This window comes from Bubalus kerabau, chromosome 3 (assembly GCF_029407905.1).
Source record: "Bubalus kerabau isolate K-KA32 ecotype Philippines breed swamp buffalo chromosome 3, PCC_UOA_SB_1v2, whole genome shotgun sequence".
NCBI lineage: Eukaryota > Metazoa > Chordata > Mammalia > Artiodactyla > Bovidae > Bubalus > Bubalus kerabau.
Window position 1 is genome coordinate 4,480,106 of NC_073626.1, and position 18,929 is coordinate 4,499,034.

General features: G+C 48.4%; 1 long non-coding RNA gene across 1 annotated transcript; it reads right to left on the reverse strand.

Moving 5' to 3' along the window:
• Positions 1–99: 99 nt before the first annotated feature.
• Positions 100–17,182, reverse strand: LOC129645402 (uncharacterized). Its single transcript, XR_008711308.1, has 3 exons — positions 17,011–17,182; positions 5,994–6,239; positions 100–678 (listed from the first exon to the last, which is right to left on the reverse strand). It is a non-coding gene; the product is annotated as an uncharacterized LOC129645402 (long non-coding RNA).
• Between the last annotated feature and the right edge of the window lie 1,747 nt (positions 17,183–18,929).

The window sequence follows — 18,929 nt, forward strand, 5'->3', positions numbered from 1 at the left end:
CCATCGATTGTTAAAATAACTCTTTTATGATATTGATGATATGATATGATATTCCTGGATATTGCTAAACAAAATGCTGTCATTTTATCAGGATGACCAAACACGCCTCGGATTTCGTGCTCAAAGACATCTCATGTTTTTTTCATAGATACGGCACATTTTATACATCTACTTGATTTCTGGCTTTATATAAAATTGATAAAGCAACTGACAAAAAGTGCAGCAGATCAGTATGTTAGAACAGGTCCTTTAGAGGCCAAGGGACCAGGTTACAATTACATCTCTTAAGAGTTTGTTTATTAAAAAACGCACTGAATGGGCTTAAGGTGTCAGTTACCACACAGGCAGCTTTGCTTCTCACTTGTTTCATAATCTCATAAGGCAGGTTTTTTGTGTTTTCACCCGTGCACCATTTTTTGTGATGGGGATTCTGTTCATTGTCCTGCAATAACTTTTGCTCCTCTGGAGGGAGGTGTACGCCTACGTTCTCATCATGAACGTCCTGCGAACTCCAGGAACCTGCTGTGGGCTGTTGACTGCATAGGAAGCAGAAGGCTGGTCAAGCTCACGTCTTTCCATTCCTCTTAAGGATTCAGAGTTTTTCTCATAGCTCAGTCGGTAAAGAATCTGGCAGCAGTGCAGGAGACCTTGGTTCGATCCCTGGGTCAGGACAATTCCCTGGAGAAGGAAATGACAACCCACTCCAGTATCCTTGCCTGGAAAATCCCAGGGACAGAAGAGCTTGATGGGCTGCAGTCCATGGGGCTGCAAAGAGCTGGGCATGACTGAGGGACTAACACTAAGAAGGATTAAACTAATGGATCCTGATGAGGGTGCATGCTTGATGGTTGATGTTTAAACTAGTCCTTTGACAGAGCTGCTCAATAACTTTTCCTGAAAGTCTTTTTAATCAGGAGTTGTTTGTTTTACTTTAAAATTAGACACATACTTATAGAAAAGAACATCAACTACACACACAAAGACTTCTCAAGTTTTAGACTACAAATTAATAAAGAACTGTAAAACTTAGACTAAAAATTAATAAAAATAAAGCAACTCCAATAAAAATTAATTAAAAAAAATGATGACCCAAACATAGGCACGTAGTATTCAGTATTAAAATCACATTTTAAATGAAGAGCCTTGGACTGGGAGTCTGACCTGTTGTTAACTAGGAGGCTCACTTTGCCTTTCTGGGCCTTAGTCTCCTCATCTGCGAGGTGAAGCCCCTGGTGGTTCCTGTGCTGCACTTCCCACGTGCGACCGACCTCTGGGTCCTTGCCTTGGTGCTAGTCTGGATCTCAAGTGTAAAATACACACCAGGTTTTGAAGACTGAGTACGAAAAGAATATAAAGTAACTTAGTAATTTGGGATATTGACTACTATATCAGTATAATAATACTCTGCATATATTGGGTGAAATACAGTAAATTGGAATTAATTTCACCTTTGTTTACTTTTTTGTGGGGTAGGTAATTTTAAATGGTGTATGTGACTATGTGGTGTGTAGGACAGAGCAAGGGATGAGCGAAGGAAGGAATGAGCAAAATTTTCCCCAGAGTCTATCTCAACCAATCGTCTGTAAGACAGTTCTAAAGTTTTATGTTCAAATGTGTGTGTGTGTATATATATATATATAAAATTTGTGAAAGTAAAATTGCCATTCAGGTGGCTTAAATACTGATCATATATATAGTGTATGAGGGGAAATAGGGCTCTTAGAAAATGTTAAACAAGTAAAAGGCGACATTAAAAACTTGTTCCTACCCTTCCACCCCAGTATTTTGTGACCGTCTCGGTTTGCTCCTCAAACTTTTCTACCAGAGGGATTCACTGAGGGACCTTCCTGGTGGGCCAGAGGTTAAGACCTCACCTTCCAGTGCAGGGGGTGAAGGTTCAGTCCCTGGTGGAGGAGCAAACATCCCACATACCTGCGGGGCCAAAAAGCCAAAAAGGTATAAAAAGTAATATTGTAAAAAATACAATAAAGACTTTAAAAATGGTCCACCGTTAAAGAGGGAAGAAAAAGAGGTTTCGCTGAGACACAAGAACTCAGCCCGAAGCTGCCTTCCTCTCCACCTCCAAACAGGACTGGTTTTTCCAGATCTCTTGTTTCAGCTTAAAAGACAAAATCCATGTGAGTTTTGTATTCATAATTTCTGTTAACGTTTGGGAAAAGTCTTCAATTACCGTCAAGTAATGTCAATGCTCTGGGAAGTGGTGCCCCTCGTTTAACCCGAGGTTCCCTTGGTCCACATCAGGACCATCGTAATTGTATCTGAGGACGATTGCTAGGACATCCCTGGTGGTACAGTGGATAAGAACCTGCCTGCAAGGGACACGAGCTCGATCCCTAGTGTGGGAAGGTCCCACCTGCCCCAGAGCGACTAAGCCTGTGTGCCCAACTACTGATCCTGTGCTCCAGAGCCTAGGAGCCCCAACTACTGAGCCCAGTGAGCCTGTGCTCCACAAGGGATGCCACCACACTGAGGAGCCCGCACACTACAACTAGAGAGGCTCCTGCTCACTGCAACCAGAGAAAACCCACGCAGCAGTGAAGACCAAGCAACCAAAAATAAAATACATTTTAAAAAATCCGTTGCTAGTAAGGCTAGTGTAGGAGGACTGTTGCTTGTAGAGTAACAGTGTCCATCTTCTTGCGGTAAGAATTAAATGAGATTTAATGCAGACAAGTCATTTAGCACACAGTGTCTCTAAAAATTATTAGCTAGTTGCTAATAGGTGGTGTTCCATATAAAATAGGACAGAAGCTGAAGGATTTTCCCAAGAGGCTTCTGACTCTACTGGGCTGGCTCACAGCAAGTTATGACATTGTATCAGCACTGCCATAGAACCAACGGGATCACCCATTTCATTTACAGCTTTGTTCATGTTTAGGCAGGTCTTAGTAGGAGCCTACATGTTCTAACTGAAAAAGTCCCAGATCGGAATTAAGAAACCCTGAAATTTAATCTGGGAGCCTCCTTTTTATTTATAGTTTATAGCCTCTGAAGAATTGTTAAATGGTCTTTAGTAAACAGCATGTTCAATACTATCGATAAAAAGAACAACGCCATTTGGAGGAAGAGAGAAGTGAACTAACAAAAACCTATAGGCTGATACGGGCTTCCCAGACAGCTCAGTGGTAAAGAACCCACCTGCCAACGCAGGAGCCACAGGAACGCGGGTTTGATCCCTGGCTCGGGAAGATCCTCTGGAGGAGGAAATGGCAACCCACTCCAGGATTCTTGCCTGGGAAATCCCATGCACAGAGGAGCCTGGTGGGGGTCCATGGGGTCTCAAAGAGTGGGACACGACTGAACAACTGAGCACGCATGCATAGGCTGATATACCTGCTGCCTGGCTGGATTTCCCTGTGTGTTGGGCTTGGGAAAGTCATGTGACATAAGTCCTTGTCTCATCTCCTTAATAAGGGTGTTTGCTAAGGCCTCTTCCAGTTGCAAGTGTTGAACTTGTAAGTCAGACTGTCTGATTCCAAAATCCACCTCCCTATTTGCTAGTTGAATGGGCAAACCAAACTGTCTGAACTTGCTCCTTCATCTGAAACGAAGACAGTGTACTCAGTAATTGGTTTCCTCTCAGAATTCGAGGAAATGTTAAGGCAAGTTCCCTGGCAGTGTCCATATTTTGCTCTGTTTCCCTCTTCCAGAATGAACACGTTTTATTTCACAAGCAGGATAATTGGGAACTTAAAAGATGAGGACTCGAGAGCGAGTGGTCCAAGTCCACAGACAGCCTTGGAAGCAGAGAGGAGAAAATAGCCTTCACCACCAACACGTTTCTTCCAGAAGAGAGTCTTAAGAGCAGAGGATGGGTGGGACTTGCCTGGCGGTCCAGTGGTTAAGACTCTGAGCTTCCCCTGCAGGGGGAACAGGTTTGATCCCTGGTTGGAGAAGTAAGATCCTGCCCTCTACGCAGCGGCCAGAGGAGGAAAATCTAGCTATAAGCAATTTATTGGAAAAAGAGCCGATGAGGGGTTTTATTTCATCTGAAGATAAATTCACACCAATCTGTATGTAGTGAATTTCTGGGGCACGAACCTCAACGATGCGGAGGGCAGGGAGTGTCGGAGGGGTGGGGTGGGGAGCGAGAAGATGCTTAGAAAGGGGAGGGTGGAGGAGCCCGGCGGCCAAACTTCTGACTTGGCAGTTCTGCGGGGCAGGCTCCGCCGGGGCTTAAAATGGTGGGAGGAGTTGGCGTCATCCTTTTAGGAAACCGCTCCCGGCTTTGGGGCCTGGGATCTGGGCGTGCTGCTTGGGGGCTCAGGCAGAGCTGGTTTGGGGAGCTGGCACCCACACCTAGCACCCGAGCCAGAGAAGCTGGCCTTCCCAGTCAGATGAAGGGGTGAGCGCTCCCCCCAGGAAGTGGGCCGGGCCGAGGCCGCCCCTCCCCCGGGGGGACCCGAGCACCCCCGGGCAAGCTGGCCACGTAGGCTTAGGATTCTCCAGGAGATCCATGGGTTGGTTTGCAGAGTGGTTGCTTTCTGGTTTTGCTCTCTGGCTGGCTTTTGTCGGGTGGATTGATTCGTTTCAGGCACAAGGCAGCCTACGGAGCACCTGGTTACCCAGCTTGTTATTGTTATTGTTGAGTCCCTAAGTCGTGCCCAACTCTTTGTGACCCCGTGGACTGCAGCCCCCCAGACTCCTCTGTCCTTGGGACTTCCCAGGCAAGAATCCTGGAGTGGGTTGCCATTTCCTCCTCCAGGGGATCTTCCCGATCAGGGCATGTAACCCAAGTCTCCTGCATTGCAGGTGGATTCTTTACCACTGAGCCACCAGGGAAGCCCTAGTTACCCAGCTTAGTGGAAAGCAAAAAGCGGGGCCCTTGCTTTCCCTGGAAGCCCCCCTCTGTTAGGACCTTCCCCGCCCCTCCTGTAGGAACTTCACTGCTTCTTCCCCAGTTTCTGAACAAGTCTGCTTTGGGTTTGCTGGCTTTTAGGCTGCGCCTGCCAGCCTAAAGAAAGCGGCCTCAACAGAAAAGCAGTGAGCAGCCCTGGCCCTTAGCTGGATCCACTCTCCCAGCATCTCTGAATACCCTTGATCTTGGGGCGTGGCTTTGAGGCCCCAGGATGGTGCAGAGAGGGCTGGAGTCTGGGCCTGGGGCACAGAGAATGCGTTTTCTGGGGGCAGCTCGCCAGAATGAGGCAGTTTCTCAGGGTGTCAGGAGAAGTAAATCTGGCTCTCTTGACTTATCAGGAGTCCCTGGAATAAAAGGGGAAAAAAAACCCTTCAAAGATCTTAATGATGGGAAAACATTTCTGTGACAAAGAAAGGGCAAGGCCCTACGAGAAGGCAAATGCAGAAAAGATCCCTGAACCGTTGCATTTGGAGTTTGAAATTTGAGCTGTTTCTGTCTTCAAGCCTCAGGGAGGCCCCGCCCAACCTCAGCAGGTGCTCCTGGTCCACCTGCCTCAGGCTGGGCTCCTGCCAGCCAGTATCAGCCCCCTGGCAGGCGCAGGAATCTGTTCTCCAGACCATGTGGATTGAGGGGAGAGCAATCCGAGGAAGCAAATTAGGGGTGCTTTGGATGCAGCTGTTGAAGGCTGGGTATGTGTCGGGGGGCTGTCCATGCCTTAAGGCAGTGTGAGCCCCGCCGGCACGTGATGGAAACCCAGGTGTCCCCAGAAAATAAAGGACAATGAAGGAGGTCACCCAGGCTTCCCAGGTGGCGCCAGTGGTAAAGAACCTGCCTGCCAATGCAGGAGATATAAAAGATGTGGGAAGATCCTCTGAAGCAGAAAATGGCAACCCACTCCAGGATTCTCGGCTAGAGAATCCCATGGACAGAGGAGCCTGGTAGGCTACAGTCCATGGCATTGCACAGAGTCAGATATAACTGAGTGACTGACACGCCTGAGATCCCGGTGCTGCCATTACCCGCATCTTTTCAGGATCCTGGGCTAGAAGTCAAGCTGTGCTCAGCTTCCCTCATTGGTGACATTCAGCCCTTTCACGTCAGCCAAGTTGCTTACCATGGGTCCACCTTTTCCAGCTTCCAGAGTTTTATTTTGTCTCCTCTCTCATTCTCCCTGGTCCAGCGCCGGTTTTATTTCTTTGGTTTTTAGCATTTCAGGAGGAATGAAATGAGCTAAGTGTGCTCATCATGGGTCTTTATTCAGAACCGCATCTCAGACTCTAACAGACCTGTCTGCTTAAGGAAGGATACACAAACACCGCAGAGACGGCCTGGACATCTCTGACTTTGTTGGTGTGAGCTCCTAAGAGAAAACGAAACAAAACATGTTACATTTGGATGAATGTGTAATTCTTTTATTGCTGTGTTATTCTAAGAGTCTTTTCAAAGCCTGCCAAGGCAAGTCAAGGAGAGGCAGAAATAACATGGACAGATCTCAGGTCTCTCTCTCTCTTATTGATAAAGCTTTAAAGATCATACATATCTTCACTTACGATAACAAAGACAGAAACACGAGAAGACAGGCTTACTTGGTGGGCAGAGGACTGGCAGAATTTTATTATTCACATTGTTTAGAATTGCCAGCACATGGTGATAATAAAAAGCAGTTTTTGTTGTTTGGTTGATCAATCACATCCGACTCTTTGCAGCCCTTTGGACTGTAGCCTGCCAGGCTTCTCTGTCCATGGGATTTCCTAGGCAAGAATACTGGAATGGGTTGCCATTCCCATGACTGCAGCCTGCCAGGCTCCTCCATCCATAGAATTCTCCAGACAAGAATAGTGGTGTGGGTTGCCATTTCCTTCTCCCAGGGATCTTTCTGAGCCAGGGATTGAACCTGTGTCTCTTGCATCTCCTGTGTTGACAGGCTGATTCTTTACCAGAGAAGCGCCAATAAAAAGCAGAGGGAGTTTTAATTGGCTTACTGCTGTCTTTAAAATCATTGCAGACAGAGCTGTCTCTTACTGTCTGCACCTGAGCTGAAGTCTCCCTCTCCTAAGACAGTGCTGATTGGAGGTTCTGGTTGAGGATCCTGGAAAAAGAAACCTGTTGTGATGATGTGGAGATATCAGACTTCAGGCAGAAAATGGCAAGTTTCCAGGCTTTCAGAAATTTTAAAACTTCAGAAACTGTAAAAATTATTGGTGGTTCTTTATGTTATTTCCGGAGAAGGCAATGGCACCCCACTCCAGTACTCTCGCCTAGAAAATCGCATGGATGGAGGAGCCTGGTAGGCTGCAGTCCATGGGGCCGCTAGAGTCGGACACGACTGAGCAACTTCACTTTCACTTTTCACTTCCATGCATTGGAGAAGGAAATGGCAACCAACCCACTCCAGTGTTCTTGCCTGGAGAATCCCAGGGATGGCGGAGCCTGGTGGGCTGCCATCTATGGGGTCGCACGGAGTCGGACACGACTGAAGCGACTTAGCAGCACCAGTAGCAGCATGTTATTTCATCTCCGTAAAATCCTGCAGGTGGAAAGAATGTGTTTCCTCGTGTTCCCCTTCCTTTAGTCCTGCGTTTGATGCCTACGTATTGAGACCCGATTGTATGCAAGCTATGTGCTGAGACTTGAGGGGGGCAAAGCTATTTGAGACTTGCCTCAGGGCCTAGCTGGAGAGAGGGGCATCTTTTTAAAAAATGCACTGGAGACACAATGTGGCACATGAAGGTTTTCTCCACTACAAGGTTTAGAAGAGACCCAGGGAAGAACGGTATTGATTTCGCCTGGGGGCGCAGGTTGCCTTCAGCTGGAGAGGGCATTGAGAGACGGGTTGTCCCTGTGGGAAAAGAGATCATTCAGGACGGCTACTCAGGACAAGTGTCAGGGCCGAGGTGTGTCAAAAGAATTTAAAGTGGATTTTTAAGGCAAGTGATTTTCAAAATCAGGCCCAGCGCAGGGGACTACTCTCTTACTACTGGCTGGAAATCCCAACACGGCCTTTCTTAGATCCTCTGAATCTCCCATTTTTTTTTAAAAAAAGCTCTCAGGTCCATTGACGTACATACACTACCAGGTGTAAAATAGATGGCTAGTGGGGAGCTGCTGTATAGCACAGGGAGCTGAGCTCGGGGCTCTGGGACGACGTAGCGGGCTGGGAGGGGGGAGGAGAGGAGATGTATACACATACACAGAGCCGATTCACATTGTCGTTCAGCAGAAACAGTTAAACTCTAAAGCAGTTATGCTCCAATTAAAATATAAATAAAATTTTAAAATGCTCTCAGGTCTATTAACCAGGTTTAGAAATCACTGGTTTAGGCAGTACAGTCCCACCGAAGGAATTTATGTGGTCAAAGAACATAATCATATTGTCATCTGAGAAATATCCCTTTGACCAACATGTGGAATTTGGACTGGGCAGACCAGGCAAAGGAGCCACTCTGGAGACAAAGGAGCTGTTTTGGAGGCTGACGAGGAAGTGGGCCCTGTGGAGGCAGTGGGGCTTAGTGCAGAGGGTCCTGCTTGACAGCACGTGGAGATGCAGCTGTAGAGACGGGCGGGGGTGGAGCATCTCGCTGACTCCCAGGACTCCGGCCCTGGTGGCAGGTAGCAGGGGAGACAGCAGTTCAAGCCATCAAGATGGAAAAGGAGGGTGGGATCAGGCTTGGGGAGAGAGAATGAGATGCTTTGGGGGATTAATGAGTTTGCAAGTATGTGAAGAGATGTGAAGATCCGAGAGTTGCCACTTGGGGATGGGGGCAGGTGGGGGGTTTGACGTTATAGGAAAAACTGGGGTGCCTGACAGAGCGTGAGGAGTCGAGACCGGAAGAGAAACTGCCTTCAACCTTGAAGGCGGGTAGGACAGTGCGCCGGCCTGCAGGAGCAGTCAGCAGGGCTGGCGGAAGACTCCAGCTGCCTCAGCCAGACAGACAACAGTGAGTGAGTGCTAGAGGTTCAGTCACGTCTGACTCCATGGGCTGTAGCCCGCCAGGCTCCTCCGTCCATGGCAAATACTAGAGTGGGTTGCCATGCCCTCCTCCAGGGATTGAAACCGGGTTTCCTGCATTGCAGGCAGATTCTTTACCAACTGAGCCACCAGAGAAGTAAAGAAATAGAGGGCAGCCTGAAAGAAGGGGGTGGTCTTCCCCGGGGCCGCCTCCCACTGCAGGCATGTCCAGAGGAGAAGGGTGGGGAGCAGAGCTTTGGATCTGCCTTAATTATTTTTAATCTCCTTGCACATTCAGTTAGGACTTAGCAGCCTTTTCTCCCAGAGACAAAAGCTGGCGAGTGATTGGGGCCTGGGTGGAGCGTCCCCAGCCCTTTGCTGAGTGAGAAGCTGCTCCAAGGCTTCGGTGTCGGGCTTTGAAGGAGCTGGGCTCTCCAGCTTCTGGGAAGAGGCCAGCCCTGAGCTGGGCAAGGCTGGGTACATGTCTTGTGATTCTGGCAGCACCGCCCAGTGCTCAGAAATCACTGCGCATGCACGCATGCGCAGTCGCCTGAGTCATGTCCTACTCTGCAACCCCCATGGACGGTAGCCCACCAGGCGCCTCTGTCCATGGGGATTCTCCAGGCAAGAATATTGCTGTGGGTTGCTATGCCTTCCTCCAGGGAATCTCCCCAACCCAGGGATCAAACCAGTGTCTCTTACGTCTCCTGCATTGGCAGGTGGGTCTTTTACCACTTGTAGCCACCTGGGAAGCCTCCAGAAATCACTCTAGACACTGCAAAAGAGAGAAATGACATTTAAAAGGGGAACATACATTTTTTTACCCTTATCCTGTGCTCTCTGCTTTTTGTGTTTTCAGTTTAAATGAGACTTTATGGTTATCAAAGGAGGGTAATCAAGGCTCCCTTTTATGAGATAAAATAAATTTTATTTTATGAACTTTTTTTCCCAACCACCAGTATATGGTGGGTTTTATTCTTAATCAGATATCAGGTTGGCCAACGAGTTCATTTGGGTTTTTCTGTACGTATGTATGGAAAAACCCAAACAAACTTGTTGGCCAACCCAATATGTGTATTTCTATTGAAGTATACTTGCTGTGCAATATTATGTAAGTTACATGTGTACACTATAGTGATTCACAATTTTTTTAGTGATTCACAGTTGTAATAGGCCAATCTGTGGCTCAGATGGTAAAGAGTCTGCTCGCAATGAGGGAGACCTGGGTTCGATCCCTGGGTCAGGAAGGTCCCCAGGGAGAGGAAATGGCAACCCACTCCGGTATTCTTGCCTGGGGAACCCCACAGACAGAGGAGCCTGGTGGGCTGCAGTTCATGGGGTCGCAAAGAGTCTGGTGCAACCGAAACACTGACACTTTCACCTTTTTTAACCTCATTTATAGTTATTATAGGACTTCCCTTGTGGCTCAGATGGTAAAGCGTCTGCCTACAATGCGGGAGACCTGGGTTCGATCCCTGGGTCGGGAAGATCCTCTGGAGAACCCTCTCCAGTACTCTTGCCTGGAAAATCCCATGGATGAAAGAGCCTGATAGGCTACAGTCCATGGGGTCGCAAAGAGTTGGACACAACTGAGCAACTTCACTTCACTTCACTTCATAGTTATTATAAAATATTGGCTATGTGGCTTCCCTGGTGGCTCAGAGATATAGAATCCACCTTCCAATGCAGGAGATATAAGTTCAATCCCTGATTCAAGAAAATCCCCTGGAAGAGGAAATGGCAACCCACTCCGGTATTATTGCCTGGAAAATCCCATGGACAGTGGAGACTGGCAGGCTACATGGGGTCACAAAAGAGCTGGACACGTAGCGACTAAACAACAGCAATATTCCCCGTATTGTATAACGTGTCCCTGTAGCTTGTTTTGGATGTAGTGGTCTGTCCCTCTCAATCCGCTAGCCCTGCTTTTCTCCTCCCCTTCCCTCTCCCCAGCAGTAACCATAGCTCGTTCTCTAGGTCAGTGAGCCTGCTAAAGATTTAGTGGTTTTGATCAGAAGAATTCAGGCCTCATTAGGGACACAGATGAATGAATCTATTCAGCATTCCCTGAGAAATAGGGAAAAGCAATCCTCTGTGCTTTATGGAGCTATTTTTTGGGTGGAGTTTGGATAGATAAGCAGAAGCTAGGAGGACACGGGCTTCCCTGGTAGCTCAGCTGGTAAAGCATCTGGCTGCAACGAGAAGACCCCAGTTCGATTTCTGGGTCGGGAAGATCCCCTGGAGAAGGGGTAGGCTACCCAGTCCAGTATTCATAGGCTTCTCTGGTGGCTCAACTGGTAAAGAATCCACCTGTAATGTGGGAGACCTGGGTTCAATCCCTGGGTCCAGAAGAGCCCCTGGAGGAGGGCATGGCAGTTCACTCCAGTATCTTTGCCAGGAAATCGCATGGACAGAGGAGCCTGGAGGGCTACAGTCCATGGGGTCACCAAAGAGTCGGACCCAACTGAGCACACAGCAGAGGCCGACATGCATTCATTTACTCATTCAGCAGGTATTTATTGGCTGCCTACTCTGTACAAAACAGCGTGTATGGAACTCCACCCTGCCCAAAGGGACCCGGAGAGCTGGGGAGGCAAGATGAGACACGCACACCAAGTTTAAAAACGCTGCCCAGAACAAGGCTTAGGCCGCGGCTCCCCAGATGAAAGGCAGGAAGCAGGAGCTTCCGTCCTCAGGTCTGGTCTGCGGAGGCTGGGAGAGGAGGCAGCCTCGCAGGGCGCTGGCCGGCTGCTCCTGAGCTTGCCACAAGCCAGGTGTCTGCCTCCTCTGCTCTAGGATGGGGGGGACCGCATCTCCCTGACAGTTGCTGATGGCAAGCAGTTCGGTGTGCCTAATTTTTTTCTTCCATGTCCCCTCCACCCCAGTGATTTCTGCCCTCCAGGAGCCCTGCTCCCCACAATACCCCTCCACGTGCTGCATCTTTACCCCATCCTTACTGGCTGTGTCGCCCCACGAGGACGTGGTGGGGACTTTGTAAATATTTGTCGAACAGGGAAATAAAGAGCATCATGGTCAGAGAGCAGAGTGTGGTCTGAGCGGGGGCTGGGAAGAGCCTGGGATGCTCAGAGGAGAGGGAGTCAGCCTTCTAGGCTAGGGTCGGGGTGTGAGTGGAGAACAGTGAAGGCAGACGGGGCGCCAGTCGGGGCACGTTGGATTCAAGACGTTGTCCTGCTGGTCCCAGGAACACGTGAGAGCTGCGGATGACTGACGGGGAGGGCTGAGACCAAGCTGGGGCTCTGTGCAGGGTGGACCACCCGGGGCACCGGGAGCAGTGAGCACTGTGGTGGGAGGCCGGAGAGGCAGGGTGCTGGCCGATCCCAGCAGACAGGGATACAGAGGCGATGATACACAGTTGAAAGAGGTATGTTTCTGTGTTCCCATAAAGAGCACGTTAACCACTGAAAGGACAATGACAAAATTTAAAAGTCCAGCATGTTTTATTCAGGCTGTACCAGCATGACCTGAAAGCCTGACCTTTGGCCCCCAAGGACCCCTCTCTGGTCAACCAGGCCTGCCCTCCTAGGAAATCTCTCCAGAGGCCGGATGGACGAGATGGCATCAGACTCAGAAGCGCCTGAGCCCTTATCTTTGGTGTTTACTCTGACTCCCAGGGAAGACTCCAGGCACAGAGGTCGCTCTGAAGGGAGCCTGTGTGTGTGTGTGTGTGTGTGTGAGTGTGTGTGTGTGTGTGTGTGAGTGTAAGTGAGTGTGAGACAGAGACTGCCCTCCTGCTTCTCCAGATCTTATCTGCAGCTGCCCACAGTCTAGTTGCTGCTGATCCTAATCTCCATTAAGAGAATCTCCAGAGCCCAGTGAACCTGGGCTGGAACAGACCACAGCTTCAGTCTCATAAGAGCCACGGAGCAGGCGGGTTTCAACAAACCTCTGGGCCTGCAGGTAGAGTGAATGGTAAATGTGACTATTCAAAGACGGCTCCCGGGTGCCAGCTTTTAATATTCTTTTTTCCAGGATGTATTAATTTGGAAATAATGATTATATATGTTGGCAAACAGAAGCAGAATGAAAAAATGCCCGTAAAGGAAAAAAAGATTAGAGACTCCCCTGGTGGTCCAGTGACTAAGACTCTGAGCTCCTGATGCAGGAGTGCTGGGTTTGATCCCTGGTTAGGGAACTGGATCCCACATGCTGCAACTAAGACCTAGCATAGCCAAATACATAAGTAAATATTTGTTAATAGAGGAAGAAAATTTAGTTATTTTGTTGGGGATGGGGGAGATGGGGAGGGACTGGGAATTTGGAGAGATAAAGGGTGGCAGAAGACAGAGAAGGAAGGAAAGGGTAAAAGAAACACGGCAGGTGGGTGACAATGTGTGGTACAGAAAAGGAAAGATTTGACTTCAGTGAAATTTTGACCTTTTCACAGTTGCACTAGAATTTATTTTAAATGTGTATTAAATGTGTACAGAAAACATTGACTTTGTAGCTGGACACGCTGCCCAGTTTTCATATGGAGTATTAGGCAACTTGGACTCAGTGTGAGCCAGAATTGTGCATTTCTACAGTGTTATTCCGGAGAAGGCAATGGCACCCCACTCCAGTACTCTTGCCTGGAAAATCCATGGACAGAGGAGCCTGGTGGGCTGCAGTCCTTGGGGTCGCTAAGAGTCGGACACGACTGAGCGACTTCACTTTCACTTTTCTCTTTCATGCATTGGAGAAGTTTGAAATGGCAACCCACTCCAGTATTCTTGCCTGGAGAATCCCAGGGACAGCGGAGCCTGGTGGGCTGCGTCTATGGGGTCGCACAGAGTAGGACACGACTGAAGCAACTTAGCATAACAGTGTTATTCATGACACGAGATGGTTGGATGACATCACCAACTCAATGGACATGAATCTGAGCAAACTCTGGGAGATGGCGAAAGCTGGCGTGCTGCAGTCCAAGGGGTTGGTAAGGAGTCAGACATGACTGAACGACTGAACAGCATTCATGACATCCCCAAAGTGGAAAAACCCAGCTGTCCATCATCAGGGAAACAAAACAAGTATATCCATAGCATGGAATATTTTTCAGCAATAAAAGGAAATGAAATTCTGACAAGTGCTACCACATGGATGAGCCTGGATGTTTTGCTGAGTGAAAGAAGCACGTGTTGTATGATCCCATTTACGCAAAATGTCCAGAGTTGACAGATCCATAGAGACAGAAAGCAGGTTAATGGTTACCAAGGACTCAGGGGAAGGGACCCGGGAGTGACTGCTGACAGATAAGGGGTTTCCCTTTGGATGAAAATATTCCAGAATCAGACAGTGGTGATGGTTACACAACTCTCCCTCTATACTACGCATCCCTGAATTGTACACTTTAAAATGGTGAATTTTATGACATGTGAATTACAGCTCAACTAAGAAGACAACAGAATTTTGCAATTCTGCAACTTCCTTCTCTGTTTTGGCCCTACTTTTTGTTTTGTTGCTATGTAAATCTTTCCCCCCTGGAAACAGTATCAGTCACATGTTTCAAAATTCAAAAGACATTAAAGAACATCTTACTCCCCTTCAATCCACCCCCAGCTACTCAGTTCCCCTCTCCAAAAGTAAACTTAAAAAGCATTTACTGCCAGGAATTCTCTGGCAGTCCAGCGGTCAGGAGGATTCCATGCTTCCAATGCAGGGGGCATGAGTGTGATCCCTGGTCGAGGAACTAAGATCCTACATGCCAAGGTGCAACCAAAAATTAATAAATAAATGAATAAAGTGGCAACGTTTTTTTTTTTAAAGGGCAGGATTACCAGTTTCTTGTGTGACTTTGGCAGGTTTTACATACAGAGGCAAATATATATGTAAACCTTGCCCCTCCCCACTTTAAACAAAGTGATATTCTGTGGTTCTGTGCCTGGCTTCTTTCGCTAGACAGTGCATCTGGTTGAACTCTTTCCCACCTCAGGGGGAAATAGCTGAGCTCCTTCTGAACTGCCAGAGGTGCCTGGGCACCGTCAAGGAAGATAGGCAGTGGGGAGGAGCAGCAGGCAGGGCTCAAGCAGAGACGGGGAAATGAAACGTTACCAAACGCCGATGGAGGGCTGGTCAGTGGAAACGCTGTCAGGCCCGCTGTGTCCACAGCTGGCATTTCTCAGTGAGGCTTCTCCCCTCCCCCAGAGCCTGGGGGTCGCAGGCCCTGTTCTTCTTGGTGACGACGCTTAGAAGGAACGGCTTTTAGGTCTTTGAGAAAATTTGCCCTGGGTTATAATAGAAACACCTGCATCTCAGAAGGACAGGGGAAAGATTTACAATTGTAAGCTTTTCTGTTTTGTTTTGATGTTTTCAGTAAATTCTCTAAGAAAGGGAGGTCCTGAGCCTATCAATAAGGGGTTGGCTGGGTAAATGGTAAATTTCTTTGGGCAGCTTTGAGCTTTTCTAGAGAACAGCACAGGGGTGGGTGGGGGCGGTGGAGTCTTTCCAGGGATGGGGCCTGAGGCTGCCATAGCCTGCTAGAGTCTGGGCAGGTCACTGAGCGAGGGGGTTGAGTGCAGTCTTTCCCGCCGAGAGTTCTTGCAGTTCCCACGTCAGCGGCGTTAGGACCGTCACACTGCTGTGCAACCACCACCACCGCCTCCAAAGCTTTCTCATCTTCCCAAATGAACCTCTGTCCCCATCAAACACTAAATTCCCATTCCTTCCTCTCCACCGTCTCTGACAGCCACCCTTCAGCATTTTGTCTCTATGAATTTGACCACTCTAGACGCCTCCTTTACGTGGAATCATATAGGATTTGTCCTTTTGTAACTCGTGTGTTTCACTTGGCATAATTGCCTCCAGATTCATCCATTTTGTAGAATATGGCAGGTTTTCATTTCATTTTTCTATTTTTTTTTGGCTGTGCCGTGTGGCATGCTGGATCTTAGTTCCCTGACCAGGGATCAAACCTGAGCCCCCTGCACTGGAAGCATGGAAACCTAACCACGGGACCGCCAGGAAGTCCCAAGCTTCCTCTCTTAAGCCTGGCTAATTCTGCATTGTGAGTATAGACTACATTCTGTCATCCAGCCATCCACTGATGAAGCCTTGGCTTACTTCCACCTTCTGGCTTTTGTGAATAGTGCTGCTGTGCACATAGGTTTGAGACCTTGATTTCAATTGGTTTGTTTGTTTATTTTGCATTTTCAGGGCTGGGCACTTGTTAGCTCCTCAATACATACTTGCTTAAAATCTTTTTTGAGGGCGTTCTCTGGCGGTCCAGTGGTTAGGGCTCTGCAGTCCCCTCGAGGGCTCTGGGTTCAATCCCTGATCCCTGGTTGAGGAACTAAGATCCTACAAGCCATGCAGTTCAGCCAAAAAAAAAATCTCTTCCTGTTGGGATGAAATGATTCAGAGTGTGAGGGCTGTGAGAGTGCCCCCGCTGGCCCCCGATTCTATTTTAGTTTGCTTTCCTTTTATCAACTTAATTTTCACATAAAAAAGGTAGAATGAATAATGGTCAATTTGGTTACCTCTGACTGTGGGCTAAACAGCGCCGGGGAAGAAGCAGCGACCCCCCTGCCCCACCCCCCCCCCACCAAGACCCTGGCCATCTAAGACCTCCCTGGCCTGCAAGAGTTCCGAAAACTCCCTGGAGCAAGCCGCTGAGTAGCTTCAGGCAATCTGACAAAGGGGTGGGGGCGGGGTGCAGGAGGGTGCAGGAGGGTGGGGGAGGGTGGGGGAGGGGGGAGGGTGCGGGGGTGGGCGGGGCGATATGGGGAGGGTGTCGGGAATCAGGCACAGATGCCACGAGGCTCCAGACTCCGGGACTGAGATCAGGCACAAGGTTTTTCATTAGAAGAACCAGTGAGAGTGGGCAGGACTCAGCGAGAGGAGCCAGACTGAGGCTAGAGCCGTGAGTCGGGGGTTGGGCCCAAGGGGAGCAGACCTAAGAGCCCATTTACTGGGTCCAGGGGATCAGGTTTGAGTGAAATCAGCCAGCGAGCCTGACTGCTCGGGTTTGAGCAGGTGGGCTTAGAGCCAGAGTTAGGTGTGAACAGCCTCCACGTTATGATTTTAGGGCAACAGGAACCAGAGACAGGCAGGCCACTGCAGCGAGTGTGATAAATTCCAAAAATCATGTTTCATGGGATTAAAACACAAAAAAGCACAGACCATACAGGAAAGAGTTAAAAAAAAAATGAATGAGTTAAAACTTAAAAAAAAAAAAGAAGTAACTTACCTGGCGGTACAGTGGTTAAGACTCTGCACTTCAATGAGGAGTTCCATCCCTGGTCAGGGAACTAAGATCCTAAATACCATTCAGTGAGGCAAAAAAAAAAAAAAAAAAAAGCTAGAAGACAGCTTAAACAAAGCAGGGACTCAAACAGATATCTGTGCAGCATGTTCACAGAGGATTATTCATATTAGGCAGAAGCTGGGGACACCCCAGGTGTCCAGGGACAGGAAAATGGGTAAAGAAAACATGCTGTGTGCACCCAGTGAATATAATAGTCTCAGCCTCGAAAAGGGAGGAACGGAGAGTTATTGTTTAATGGATATACAGAGCTTCAGTTCTGCAAAATGAGAAGAGTTCTGGGATGGATGTATAATAGTTACACAACAATGGGAGTCTTACTTTCCTTCTAGTGTACACTTACAAATGATTAGAATAGTAAATTCTCTATTATATGTATTTTACCACAATTTGAAAAACAGGAAGGAAGGAAATGTTGACATATGCCTCAACACAGGTGAACCTTAAAGACTTTATGCGGAATGAAATATGCCAGTCACAGAAGGACAAATGCTGTTTGATTCTACTTATGTGAGGTCCCAGAGTAACCAAATTCGTGGAGACAGAAAAATAGATCAGTGCTTGCTGGGGACTGGGGGAGGGAGGAGGGGGGAGGGAGGAAGGGGACTTTGTGTTCCCGAGTGCAGGGCTTCAGTTTTGGAAGATGCAAAGCATCTAGGAATGGATAGTTCTGAGAGTTGATAGTTGCATAACACTGAATATACTGATGCCATTGAAACCTACACTAAAAAATGGCTAAAGGGGTCAATTTTATGTATGTATATTTACTACAATGAAAAAAAGAAGGATAAGCTTTCCTTTCCAAAAGGGAAAAGATAAGCTGCAGACCAGGAGAAGAGATTGGTTACGTTTTTCTTTTTTTAGTTAAAATATGTATTCTTTATTTATTTGTCTTGGCTGGGCCAGGTCTTAGTTGTGGCGCTTGCGATCTGATCTTCCTGTTGCTGGGACACGTGGAATGTGGTTCCCGGCCTGGGATGGAACCGGGGCCCCCTGCGTTGGGAGTGCAGAGTCTTGGTCACTGGACCAATAGGGGAGTCCCTGGGTTAAGTTTTTATATCTGTGTTCGTTTAGCATCCTGACTGGAAACATGAGGTTTCTGGATCAGAGAAGAGACAGATGATCTGTTGACATTGTCAGTCTTACTGCCAACTCCCAGCAGGCCACACGCCAAGGGCAGATGGGCCTGGGAGGGGCCGGTACCACCGGGAGGAGCTGGAGACCCAGGGCCCTCAGAGCTGGAGATGCTCACCACCGGTCCCTCCCTCCTAGGACAGAGGACAGAGGGAGAGACCTTTGCTCTCTGACCTAAAGCATTCCACTCTAGGGAGAGGAGAGGACGCTCTTTGGGATTTTACAACCGCTTGGAATGTAAACAAATGGCTCTGGGCTTATCACCTTTAGAAAATGAAGAGAAAATGAGTCTGGGGAGAAGGGAGCCTTTTCTACCCTCATAACATGTTGCTCAGAAAGGTCCATACACTGCAGCAGGGAACCCTGAGAAATCCAGGGAGCACTGTCTTCCGACAATATCGGCAGTATATAGAGTCAAAGAGGATCCCTGTGCAGAATATTGAGGGGCTTCCCAGGGGGCTCAGTGGTAAATAACCCGCCTGTCAATGCAGGAGACAAGGGTTCGAACCCTGGGCCAGGAAGATCCCCTGGAGAAGGAAATGGCAACTTACTCCAGTATTCTTGCCTAGGAAATCCCATGGAGAGAGGAACCTGGTGGGCTACAGTCTACGGGGTCACAAAAGAGTTGGCCACAACCCAGCAACTGCACACACATACACACAGGTGGACCATTGAAGTAAGTCCTGCAAGAAAACAAGGAGAAGGGGAGC